Source organism: Aotus nancymaae, unplaced genomic scaffold (genome assembly GCF_030222135.1).
Source record: "Aotus nancymaae isolate 86718 unplaced genomic scaffold, 86718_ANA_hifiasm-v0.15.2.pri h1tg000036l, whole genome shotgun sequence".
Lineage (NCBI taxonomy): Eukaryota > Metazoa > Chordata > Mammalia > Primates > Aotidae > Aotus > Aotus nancymaae.
The window spans coordinates 16,579,419-16,593,306 of NW_026988450.1; the positions used below are offsets into that span (position 1 = coordinate 16,579,419).

The window sequence follows — 13,888 nt, forward strand, 5'->3', positions numbered from 1 at the left end:
TCTTTTTTCTTTTTTGAGACAGTCTCACTCTGTCACCCAGGCTGGATTGCAGTGTCACGATCTCTGTTCACTGCAACCTCTGCCTCCCAGGTTCAAGCGATTCTCATGCTTCAGCCTCCTGAGTAGCTGGGATTACAGGTGCCTGCCACCATGCCAGGCTAGTTTTTGTATTTTTAGTAGAGATAGGGTTTCACCATGTTGGCCAGGCTGGTCTCAAACTCCTGACCTCAAGTGATCTGCCTGCCTCAGCCACCCAAAGTGCTAGGATTACAGGCGTGAGTCTTTCCTTATTGACATCTTGAGGCTGCTCACAGTCCTCCCTTGTGCCCTGAATCTTGTAGTGATGGCTCTCTCCTGGGCCCATTCTCATGGGAGTCCCTCACCACCTCTGTAAGCTACAAAAGTGATCATTGAGCACTTCCTTCACCCTCTTTAGCAGACAGTCAGGTTTGCATATCAGTGATTTCATCATAGCTAAAGAATGGTAAAATCATAGTACAATTAATATAATTCTTAAATTTTAGAGAGCTATACAAATAGAAGCTAGTTACTGATATAAATTTAAAATGTTTTTCCCAGAGTTTAAGGAATGATATTGCCACAATTGATACACACATATGTTATTATAAACGCTCATTTTAGAAGATCAAGTGTACCTTCTGAACAGCACACAAATAATAAGTGCTATTTAGGTCATTATTGGCATTTCCTCCTACCTCTTAAACAGCATAATTTCAATCAGCTTTACATTTGGAAGTCATTTCTTGCTTAGTTTTGAAATAACAGAAATAGCAATCATTAAAAGCGACCTTTTTTTTAAAGCACCTACTGTATTAGTCAGGGTTCTTCAGAGAAACAGCACCAGTAGGAGAGATGGATATATGTGTGTAATGTGTTTTGTATATATACATATATAAAATAAGGAGTTGGCCCATGTGGTTATGGAGGCTGACAAGTCCCAGTATCTGCACTCAACATGCCTGAGACCCAGGAAGAGCCAATGTTTCAGTTTAAGTCTGGAGACAGAAAAAAAAAAAAAACCCAACAAAACAAACAAAACAACGCCCCAACTCGAAGCAGTCAGGCAGGAGGAAACTCTCTTCTACTTGAGGGAGGGTCAGTCTTTTTGTTCTGTTCAGGCCTTCAACTGATTAGATGAGGGCCACTCACACTGAGTGGGGGAAGGGGGCAGCAACCCACTTTACCCAATCGACTGATTCAAATGATTCAGATGTTCACCTCACCCAAAACACCCAAGCAGACACACCCGGAATCATGTTTGACCAAATATCTGGGCATCCTGCAGCCTAGTCAAGTTGACACATAAAATTAATCATTGACCTACCATGTCATCAGTTGGCCTAGTAATTATCTCATTGCCACAAAGACCCCCACGTGGAAAGTAGTCTTATTCCCATTTACTCCACAGATATTTACTCAACAAATGTTTGCACATTTTAGAGATGAAGAATTGAGGCAGAGAGAGTTGAAGTAGCTTGTCTAAGGCAGCACAGCTAGTAAACGGCAAGGCCAGGATTTCAACATAAGTCTAGAAGACTCAGCTGGGTACTCTGAACCAGTATGGCCACTGCCTCCCAGCACTGGTGCTGTGCTTCCCACAGGCCCCGGGGCTTCCTCCTTAGGATGGAGGAAAGCTGAAATCACTGGCCGCTGGCCCACACTCGGGGCAGCAGTGGGACAGGTGCGCCTGAACATGTGGGACCTGAGTGCAGTGGGGATCCTGGAGAAGACTCCCCTTTCCTTTGCCTTTGAGGTGACCCACAGAGCATCAATAGTTGCTAGCATTTACTGAAAGCTACACGCTCGTGCTTTGTGTGGATATTATTATTTAATGTTCACAACATTTCTGTGTTCCTCCCACCACCCCACTCTGCTTGGGAGGGAGACAGTGACGGCGTCCCCATGAGGCAGCCATGGGCAAAGACTAGGAGGCATCCTTTCAAACTACTGACCTCAGAGCCGCCAAGAGTGCCCTAAGTTGCCTTAAATGGTGGGCCAGTCCAATCCTGTTCCACCTCTGCTCAAAATCTACACATAAAAACTGCTTAAAATGTGCATGAATCAATGACTCCGCAGGTGTGTGCTATCTGCTGATTCACCCACAAGCAGGCCTGGGCTTTCCCTTCTTATTTGCTCCTCCTCACCTGACACATTGCTGTTCTTCATTTTCCATTTCCACTAGAGCTCAGCAAAAACATTGTCTAGTTCTAAACGTAACTACGAGCCCCTAAATAAATCTTGTATAAAAGGGGCTCCTCTGTCCTCGGCTCCCTGCAGCACTCTCTGTTTGCTCTATGGAGTCCGCTTCATCGTAACAACATAAGCAGTCCTCACAGCATTGCCCAGTTAGCTTCGCCCATAGCAAAACTCTCATTTTGCAGAGGAGGAATCAGAGACACAGGAGGGCATGGGCCTTCCCCAAGTTCACACAGTTAGAAGCCAAGCCATCCGTGTCCCAGTCCAGTGCTTCTGGTGTACCCCACAGACATCGGTTCTTATGGGGTGGGGTGGCGTCAGCCTCCTGGGCTGATCCAGTGCAGGCAGGTCAAAAAGCAAGATGTCCCAGAGGTGGCCTTGCGGGAAGGCACACAGGCTGGCCTGGGTGCTAACGGGAGGTCAGCACCTGTTTTGCATATTTGCCTCTATGTACAACCACGTGGGTGCAACACAAACAAAGAAAGGGACTGGAAGAGAAACTGGGATAGGGAAGTACTTTTTATATTGATAGAAGCAGATTCCTTCTGGTCTGCATCCTTTGTTGGAAGACCCGGGCAAGAGCTGAGATTCCTAATTGACTACAGTGTGACTCACTTAGGGCTCCCATTCCCAGAGGAAGTGGCTTTGGCTCGTATCATGTGTTTACAGAAAATCAGCTCATCCGTGTAAGCCCACAGCACTGGATCCACCCAGCGGATTCTCCTCCATGACACCTTAGTGGGTCTCCAGACATGCATTTGGCTTCCATGGGATGTTTCCAGATCAGACCTTTGGTCTGCTCCTGAGCTGTGAACCAGCCCACAGGAGCAAAGGGTGAGCTGTTTTGTTTCAGCCGAGGACTCTGAGGATAAATACTCTACCAGCCAAACACTTCCACAAGGAAACACAATCGGTGGTAACAACTCTCAGAGGAAAGGAAAATAAAACTGCTTCTTGCTTTCAGGATCATTCTGCTTTCTTTTTGGTAGCATAAAGGGTAAATAAACTTCAGGTGCCTTCAGAGCAACTGAATCATAGTTGAGAAGGCAGCACACTCTAGAGGTGGATAGAGAATCTGGAAGGTGTCCGGAGACGTGGGCGCTTGTTCTGTCTACCAAGGCCTCACTGGTAAAATCACTGCCCTGCTTGACCTGGGATTCTGAGAATTGGGAGACCCATGTTCCTACCATTGCTCCATTAATAACTGCCTGGTGTGTACATGAAGCCCCTCTGAGCCTCGGTTTCTTGATTTATAAAGTGGGAATACTAACACTTGCCCTGCCTACCTGTCCCAGATGTGTGGGTCAAATGACCCTATGTGAACACACTTTGTTAACAAGGGAGTATTCTCTCTATATTTTTTCTTGTGATATAGGTGGGGATGTCTTTTGCTGAAAGTGAGACGGGAGAGCTGAGGAGTGGTGGAGAATGGTAAAAGATCTTACTGGGACACACAGAGGGTGCTGAGCAGGGTTGTAGCCCCCTAGCACTGGAGACTCTGGGTCTGCAGCGCCAGCATTCACCCCACCAGTAGATGGACATGCAGTCAGTCCAATGTTGGCTGAGGTGGTGGATGGAGTTAGGAATATTGACAAGGGAGCAGTTACAATGGTGATCCCAGAGATTTCACTGAGCAGGGAAAGGGTTAGAGAAAGGGTCGCAACAGATAGGCTTGGGGAGCTCGGAGGTATCAGCGAGATGTAAGCACCATGTGCATAAGGGAGTTGTTGGCAAGGCGGCAGCCATGGGCAGAGAGGCAAGGCTGGAGTTTCAGATCTGAGAGGTGGAGGGCATCCAAAATCAGACAAGGGAGGGGGTGCCTTGTCTGTGAGGGACACATGGGTGCTGAAGGACGCCAGGCCAATGACAAGGTTGGGATGGAGAGAGTAGAAGCTGAGTGCGAGGGTCACCTCAAAGAATATGGTCGAGTTGTCATACCTGGGGAGATGGGAAATCTGTGAGTGGTGGGGATATCAAAGGTGGGGCAGGTGTCTGGAAGGGCTGGGAGGAGAAGGCTGATGCTGCTTTAGGGTAATGGGGACCCAGAAAACAGATCTGCCCGGACCCCCAGATGTATGCTCAGATTTGAAATTGGATTTAAATTACATACAAATTGGTCATTTTACATATAGATAACGAAAAGTTGTCAGGACATCTTGTCCTCAATAATACAAAATATGCATAAAAACTGTAGTAAATAACTCCTTTTAGCAATTGACGTTTTTCATAAAACCAGGCCCAAGGGCATGGTTAGTACCAATGAAAGACAGCCACACATTGGTGAATTTTCAGGAGTTTTGCAAGCCAGGTGTTATGTTAGCTTGAAATAGGCCCGGGAGGGAGATCAGCAAACATTACAAACCAGGGCTTGCCTCCACTAATGTCCCCCAGTCCCCGGAAATCCAGTTATTAAACATTTCCCAGCACCACTGACTAGACCTAAATAAAACCTTCAACTGTGCCCAATTTTACAGTCCTGTTGTGGATTGAATGAGTTGTGCCTCTAAAAGAGAGATGTCCTAATCTCTGGTACCTGTGGATGTGGCCTTATTTCAAAGCAGGGTCTGTGAAGATGTAATTAGGACCTAAATTAAGATGAGGCCATACTGGAGTAGGGTGAGTCCTTAATCCGACTGGAGTCCTCCTTAGAAGAGGAGAAGAGATACAGAGAGATACACACAGAGTGGGGAACGCCATGTGAAGACGCAGACCCAGGGCTCAACAGCATGTGACATCAGAGGCACACCATGGTGACACACACCAACGATTGCTGGCAGCACCAGAGGCTAAGAGAAAGGCATGGAATCCACTACCCCCAGAGCTCTGGAAAGGACCAACCCTGCAGACACCTAGACTTCAGACTTCTGGCCTCCACACCTCAAGAGAAGACATTCCTGTTGTTTTAAGCCACGCAGTCTGTGGTACCCCTTTAGGCAGCCCAGAGAAACCGACAACCCCGCCCCAGCCTTACGTTCAGGCAGGAGGACACGGAAGTTCTTGCCCGTGAATGGCAAAGGGAAGGTCGGCATTTACCTTTCCCTGTCTCTGCTGCCAGGGGACCTTCCCTCTTCCTGGCGCCTGCAGCATGTCTTTTCTTTACCACGTTCTGGTCCTTCCCGTTAGGTGCCAAGTATTGTGGATCATACTTCATGCTTTCCCTTGTAAGTGGCAATCAGAGGTTGTAAACGCAGAGGTCCCTGTGGGTCAGAGTTGTTCAGTGTGATGCAGGGAGAACCTTTTCAAATTGGAAAGCACATCTGTGTTTAAATAAAACACCCCAGTGAACCGGCCAAGGAAAGCCTGGCAGAGATCTGACATTTTGGGAACTCTTTGACGTGCTCTGAGAGGTAGAGGACATCTCTTAGCCTTGGCATTCCCCCAGCAGCACCCGACAGCATTTATTCACTGCTGCTGAACTGGCTGATTGTCTCTGGCCGGTTCCTGAGTTTTTGTTGTCATTCGCTACCTGGATCTCTCAGGGGTCTTTTGTCTTGACCCAGCCAAGGAGTGGATGGAGTGGAGATCTCAGAATTTCCACAGCTACTCCAACGTTTCTTGCTTCAGACAGAAGCCTAACAAAAAAACAGATTTTTGTAGGTTGTAATATAAATCCCCCAACAGACGAGCTCTGGGATGCTATTGCAAAACTCCAGTTTCAGAAGAAAGCACCCAGAGGGCGGCATCCTCTCCAGACGTGACCTGCCCCACCCGGATGTTTCCAGGAGTGTTTTTCTCAGCAGCTCTTGTCATCTTAGGGGTTGGGGGGCAGGCATCAGGGACACGGAAAATCAAGGGTGATTTAGGGTGAGAAATATTTTGAAGTTGAAACTCCTGTTTACAGTTCCTTTATTCCTGAACACCAGAGGGCACCACAGTCATATGGAATAGTGGGTTGGCCTTGCTTTAGGACTGAAATCCTGGCACCCAACTTTTTTATTCTTTTTAAGTTTAAGAACTAAGAAGTGCTGAATTGAATATTTATTCATTTGAATATTTTGCTCAGACTGCTAAGAAAGTTGCAGAGGAGGCTTTTGGGGTCACTTGCTGGATGTTCATGCCCAGGGTCCAGGGCAGGGGGCCTGTGGGGCAGCACTGGTTGCCTGCGCTCCCACCCAGTCCTGTGATTGTCCAGCTCTGATCGGTTCTGCGGCAGGGCTGGGACTGTGTCCCAGGTCAGAGCTACCTTATTCAGGGACCCAGATCATTACTTCATGGCTCATCCTTTTAACCTGGCTCTGTGAGTTGTTCCACTTCGCATCTGGGGGTGAGGCCTGGCACTGGGAGAATGGAGGATTCCCCAGAGGAGGGTCAAGGGATTGCTGGGGTCGCACTGCTGTTGCCTCAACAGCAGTGGGGCTCCGACGACAGGGCCAGTTGACCGGGGTGTGTGTCCAGGGTGTTGAACAGTTTCCCACTGATGCCCTCTGGTAGCTTCCCATTGACAACAGAGCATTTATGGTTCTGGAGAAATATAGAAAATTTTCTATAGGCTCCTAAAAGGCTGTGGAAGGAGCAGGAGCGGAGCTACTGAGGGCAGGGGAGGCTTGGTGGGTGCTGGGGGTCCTGTGAAGGGGTGGCTGGGCTGATCTCCAGGGAGACCTGAGGCCTGGGAGGAGAGCCCACGTGGGAGAGGTGCCCTGCCAGACGTGGGCAGCAGAGGGAAATGCTACCAGCACCATAGCCTGTCCAATCGTGAGTGTCTGGGCCCCAAGGGGGTGTGTGTATGCTTGTAGAAGAATCTGCACTAGATGACACAACTCATTCAGACAGGGGCTTTTCCATTCTCACCTGTGTGTGGGACAGGCCACTCAGCGTTACTCAGCAGAGAGCAAGACTGTTCTTAGCAACAGCATGTTGTAAATAGCAAAGGAGCACTCACAGAAGACCTTGCAGATCAGAGGCCCTACTAATTAGTTGATGGCAATTTAGTGAGCCTTGGCTGCTCATATGAAAGAGAAAACTTCAACAAAATGAGGGGAGAATGTATATCTATAAAAGAGAGGATGGGGGCCTTGCTGTGACCTCCACGAGCAAGTTGAAACATTCCACCGAGAAGATCCACTGCGGATATTGGGAATTCGGGCAAAGCCATGATCTGCTTGGTGCAGTGGGCCCAGAAGGCAGACAGAGGGACTGCCCTGCTTCCAAGACCAGAGGCCACTGTGGGGACTGTCTGGCTATGAGGGGTTCCCTTTGCTATTAACAATTTGTTTGCTCATTCAGTCTTTTTATTTAACTGGGATCAAGAAGGACATAATCTGGTAGCAGATCACTGGGATTCCAGTTCCAGATTTGTGACCCTCGTGACTGATGGTCATGCTTGGCAGAAGTCACATGATCACACCTAACAGGTTACCTTTCTTAAAATGGGCACCTATTAATAGTATCAAACGATGTATATGACCTGTGAAAGCACTTAGGAAATGATCCAGTGTGATGTAAGCGGTGTCATGAATCTCAGGAAGGAATCTTGGGCATTTCCTTCTCTATCAAATACATGTCTGTTTCTTGGGCTGGGTGAGGCTCCATTTGAAAGAGGGCTTAGAGTTAAGATACAAATATATGGCCGGGCACGGTGGCTCACGCCTGTAATCCCAGCACTTTGGGAGGCCGAGGCGGGTGGATCACGAGGTCAAGAGATCGAGACCATCCTGGCCAAAATGGTGAAACTCCGTCTCTACTAAAAATACAAAAAATTAGCTGGGCATGGTGGCGCGTGCCTGTAATCCCAGCTACTCAGGAGGCTGAGGCAGGAGAATTGCCTGAACCCAGGAGGCGGAGGTTGCGGTGAGCCGAGATCGCGCCATTGCACTCCAGCCTGGATAACAAGAGCGAAACTCCGTCTCAAAAAAAAAAAAAAAAAAAAGATACAAATATATCTTCAGGCCCATGCTGTTACCATCACCAAACAAATAGGATTGGAAAGTATTTTGGGTTCTGGGTACTCATGGTTTTGTAGGCTGCTTAGCCACATTCAGACAACAGTTTCCAGATCAACCTCCGTATTAGAAACCCCACTGAAAAGGACTTTTGTCCTGAGCAGGGAGTACCGTCCTTGTTTTTGTTTTCTACCTTTTTTTTAAGTTAAAATTAGAGACATCTTAGGCTAATTGGAAAGGGAATAACTACTGGCAAAATCAGGGCTCAAGGTTCTGTTTACATTTTGTCAAACAAATACATCTGTTTGACCTAAAGTCTCTTTGGTTTATTGCAGCAATTGCTTACTGTAAGTAAGCAACAAGGTGTTTAAATTTTACACATGTGAAATATATATTATGTTTCCTAGCAGGGGCCAAGACTCAGTCAATATTTTTTTTCTGTAGCATTGTTCTCAGATTCTGAGCTTTACTTAAGCAAAAGTTTACTTAACCAAAGGAAGCAAGTTCTTAACCTTGACACTAGAGCTGTGAGTTGAACTTCATCAGTGAACAAGCTTATTGGTAGTTCCTTGTTTAAGTCCATTACCTCAATGTTTTTCTTGAGCTTTTACACATGCACCACTTGGCACGGTCACAGACTGATAAGCAAGGGAATATAGCACCCAGCAGTCCCTTGGAATTACAGGCTCCTGGAGCAAAGCTTTGTAATGGGTGACAGCTTGAGCTATGGAATCAACCAGCCAGATTTCAAAGCCAGAGTCCACTGTTTACTGGCTGGTCACCTTGGGCAATTCATTCAACCTCCTCAATCTCAAATTCCTTCTCTAAAAAATGAGGGCATAAAAACACCCACTTTATACATTTTTTTTGTTTTGTTTTTCGAGATGGAGTTTTGCTCTTGTTGCCCAGACTGGAGTGCAATGGCATGATCTCAGCTCACTGCAACCTCTGCCTCCTGGGTTTAAGCCATTTTTCTGCCTCAGCCTCCTGAATAGCTGGGATTATAGGCGCCTACCACCATGCCCAGTTAATTTTTTGTATTTTTAGTAGAGACGGGGTTTCATCATGTTGGCCAGGCTGGTCTCAAACTCCTGACCTCAGGTGAACCACTAGCTTTGGCCTCCCAAAGTGCTGGGATTACAGGCATGAGCCACTGTGCCTGGCCCACTTTATACATTTTAGGGCTTCAATGAGATAATCTAGTTAGTGTTAGCTATGATCACTATCATCATCATCATCATCATCATCATCATCAACACTGCCTCTTAGTCTCCCAAAATACCCAGTATAGTGCCTTGCACTGTGACAAAGAGGGAGCAATTTCCATTTGTTATATAACTCATTCCATCCACTGATGCATTTTAAATTTGGAATGAAATCTATCAGGATTACACATTCAAATTCTTAAAGCATTTCCAGTGTACTCAGTTCCCATTTGGGGGGTCAGAGGGGGAGCACCTTCTTAAAAATTTTCAAAATACTTCAACCCTAGAAAATAATCTATGTATATGAAAGTTCTTCGCCAGGCGTGGTGGTTCACACCTGTAATCCCAGCACTTTGGGAAACCAAGGTGGGCAGATCACCTGAGGTCAGGAGTTTGAGACCAGCCTGACCAATATGGAGAAACCCACCCCGTCTCTACCAAAAATACAAAATTAGTCAGGCATGGTGGCGCATGCCTGTAGTCCCAACTACTCAGGAGGCTGAGGCAGGAGAATCGCTTGAACCCGGGAGGCGGAGGTTGTGGTGAGCCCAGATCGCACCATTCCACTCCAGCCTGGGCAACAAGAGTGAAACTGTCTCAAAAAAAAAAATTAAAATTAAAATTAAAAGTTCTTGGTGTAATCCTTGGCACATTGTAGTAGACATTTGATAAAAGTTCTGAGAGATAAAAAGTAAAAAGTGTTCATACTTTATGATGGTTTTCAGGGACGACATAGGCTTAAAGAAAGTGACTTACAGCCAGGCGCGGTGGCTTACACCTGTCATCCCAGCACTTTGGAAGTCCAAGGCAGGCAGATCACAAGGTCAGGAGATCGAGATCATCCTGGCCAACATGGTAAAACCCCATCTCTACTAAAATACAAAAGCTACTCAGGAGGCTGAGGCAGGGGAATCACTTGAATCCAGGAGGTGGAGGTTGCAGTGAGCCAAGATTGTGCCACTTCACTCCAGCCTGGTGACAGAGTGAGACTCTGTCAAAAAAAAAAAAAAAGTGACTTGACCTATGTTTAAGAAATAAAAATGTTCTTGGATATGCTTTCTTGAATTAAACTGAATTTTATTTCGTGTTTTATCACAAGGGTACCATTATCTTCAGTAAATGTTTTCTTGGGAAACCCAGGCAGTGGGAAATTCCTCCAGAGAGCTGCTGGTTGGCAGGTGTTTTCCACATTACCTAACTGAAGAACTGTCAACGCTCAGATCTCTCCGATGTGGGGTAAACGGTGGCTCTCAACCCAAGCAGCTCTTTAGAACCACCCCAGGAACCTTGAAAAGTGCACAAGCCCAACCCTACTGAGCCAGATTTTTGCTTTGGGATAGTCTGGGTGGGCCCCAGGTGTCAGAATTCTTAAAATCTTTCCAAGTATTTCTAGAGAGAGTTATAATCTAGTTCTCCCTGCTTAGTCTTCTATACTTCTATGTTTTCTACATGTTTATAGATTTCAGTGCATTAAAATTCTCCCCCCTTTGTAACTTTTCTTTAAAAGGGACTTTTTTTTAACACTGTAAAGTGATAAAACATAATAGGAATTACCTAGTTTGTTCTTCTGAAGCATATAAGCCCTTGATTTTACAGAAGAATTGGCAGAATTGTTCAGTAGCTACCTCTGAGTTACTGGTGTGGTAGTGACGGCTTTTTCATTTTATACAATTAAAGCAGCCACCTGTATTTTCCCTTTCCAAAGTACGTTAACACAATGAATCTTGACCAGATGATTTATCTCTTTGAAATTTACAAAGTGATGGATTGAGTTCCATATATTGTAATAATTAATAACAAATGATATAGAGAAGTAGTAAAAATAATAACAATACTAGTAATAATAATACCTTTGTTCATCGTTTCCTTGCACATCACATGTTCAAAACGAGTTGTGTTTAAGCCTGCTGAGATATGAAATTTAAAAGAAAGACTATGTATCCTAATGCTTATGTGTTAGACAGTTTCGGTTGAATATTCAGATAATTCATCTGGTACCTGCTGCAGACTCTGTGCTGGTGCACCAGTTATTTCTTAAAATAACCCTAACCATATGTGGCAACTGAAAGAGGTGTATGAAACGTCCCTAGGAGCCCCTAAGGGAACAGTGAAGACCCCATAAATAGAGGAAACAAGGAAAATAGCATGCAAAATCCTCCTCCCCATCATAGTTCTATCTTCAGTTTCCTACATCACAGACAGGACTCTTTCGTTCAATCTTGGAAGATCTACTAAGTTCTCTTTTTCAAAACATAAATGATCCACTTGGAAATGCTTTTACAATACATTTAGTGCATTTTGAATGAAGGAACTGTTTAATGTGCTTACCATGAGTAATTTCCTTTTACAAACATCATTCGAAACTCATCATTTCTAGAAAGCCTCACCTGGTTACGTGGAATATGATCCCATTGATCTCTGGCTGTATCTTTTGATGCTATATTGGAAGCCATATGCTTATAGGGATGTAATGACGTCCTATGTATGAGAGCACACATCAGAATGTCCCTTTAATTTCTCCGACTTAAGCACATAGGACCTTTGAACATGCTCTTCCACCTGCTTGGAATATGTTTGCTTCTACCAGCAACTCCTTTATCTAGCTCTTTTCAGATAAAGAACTAGATAAAGCACTAGTTGCCCAGTTGTTTTTGTTCAGAGAAGCCTTCTCTGATCTTCAACTGTCCACTGATTCTATGTTCTTATAGCATCTCTCCAAAGTCTCACTTTTTCACGTTTTGAGTGACCATTTTGATTGTTCTCTGCCTGTCTCAGAGGCTGTAACTCTTTGACTCACACACTCAGGGTATGTGTTGACTTTTGGTTATCGCTATATTTCTAGCACTCAGGCCGGTGCTCGAATTCAATAGGTGACTAATTGTTGGATGAATACTGCGCTTTCTCTTTGAAACACAGCTACAGTTCCACTTTGCTGAAGCGTTCTGCACTACTTAACTTTTTGAAACTAACGTTCCATGTAATACTTTAAAACAAAGATTAATGGTTAAGGAGAGTGATTAATTGTGCAAAAAGAACGACTTTTACTTAAAGTGTTTCTTATTAGATTAAATTTGAAACATAAACTAAAACATAAGTTTTTAAAAGCTACTCATAAGTGCACCGTATGTATATAGGAACTATTTTCATTTCATCAAAGGACACTGTCCTTAAGCTGAAGTGATGCTGGAACTTGAGTATTTAGTTCTAAATTTGTTTGTTTGTTTTTCTTCTCCTCCTTCTTCGTGTTTCTTCTTCTCGTTTTTCTGTGATGATGGGCTGCTTCAAAAACTCTGGCTGGAAATCTGAAGATATCTAAAAACACAGTGCCCTCTAGAGGCAAGAGTGCTCTGAATCATTCACACAAAATGACCTGAAGCTTGACTTCCTGTCTTGGTAAGCAGCACACTTAAACTACTCCTTCAGCCTCCAGGACTCCACTGTGCCAAATTCATGGATATAACCTGTCTCATGTAAGACTTTTTCAGTCTGTAGGGTCTTACGCGAAATCATAGGAATTATTGTCTCACAAGACTTTTTAATGTCTGTGAGAGTGTGAGCATTGCTTTAGCATAAGATGCCTAAACCCTTAAAACCACCGCAGTCAGTACTGTGATTCAGTGCCTCTTAACTAGAAGAGTGTTAAATATGCAGATTTGAAAATATTGGGTTAATAAATAGTGAGCAATTAAAGTTTCCCCTTATTAATGTTGCATGGTCTTTCCAGTAATTTTAAATCAACTGATCAGTACTAGCCTTAAACCAAAAAGAAAATAAAGTTTGAAGAAACCCATTTCACATGTCAGGAGATGAGCTTATTTCTTAATGGAGGGTCCTGGTGGAGACTCTGGAGGCAGTTCCTCAGTGGTGTCTGGTTGAACCAAGCACCAGTCGACGAAGGATCAAATGTGGGATGTGGCATATGTTTTGGTATCAGTTGATGCCTTGTAATTGCAAGCTTTACAGTCATGCATGTTTTATTCTCTCTTTGTTGTGTTTTCCAGAGGGATAACCAATTGGCTGACAGAGTAACAAATGAAAAGTAACCTGACTCTATTGACCTGCTTAACCCCGCAAGGGGGAAGGATGGAAAGGAGCAACTGTTTGCTTTAAAACATTGGAACAGGTATGGAACAGCCGCTTTCTTTGTTGCCTTCTTTTATTTCCTTGCACATCTATTTCCAGACCAGTTGAAAGCAGCAAGTTGTTCCTGTTTGCGGACACAGAATCAGGGCTCCGGGTTCCAGGAACAGGTACTGGGGATTACTAGTAATATTCTAAGTTGCCCCATCTTCAGGTTGCTGTTTATACAAGGACTAGTGCAATGAAAAGACCATTGTTTTCTTTCTTCTTTCTTTCTTTCTTTCTTTCTTTCTTCCTTCCTTTCTCTTTCTTTCTTTCCTTCTTTCTTTCCTTCCTTCCTTCCTTCCTTCTTCTTTTTTTTTTTGAGACGGAGTCTCACTCTGTGGCCCAGGCTGGAGTACAGTGGCGAGATCTCGGATCACTACAACCTCCTCCTCCCTGGTTCAAGCGATTCTCCTGCTTCAGCCTCTTGAGTAGCTGGGATTACAGGCACCCACTACCATGGCT

General features: G+C 44.8%; 1 protein-coding gene across 2 annotated transcripts in view; it reads left to right on the plus strand.

The window, feature by feature from the left end:
* Positions 1–13,888, plus strand: part of DNAJC5B (DnaJ heat shock protein family (Hsp40) member C5 beta) — an 80,297-nt gene that overhangs the window by 13,597 nt on the left and 52,812 nt on the right. For both annotated transcript variants that reach the window (XM_021670248.2, XM_012463701.3), the window contains exon 2: positions 13,303–13,424. The gene's annotated coding sequence lies outside the window, so the exon portion shown is untranslated. The remainder of the gene's footprint in view (positions 1–13,302; positions 13,425–13,888) is intronic.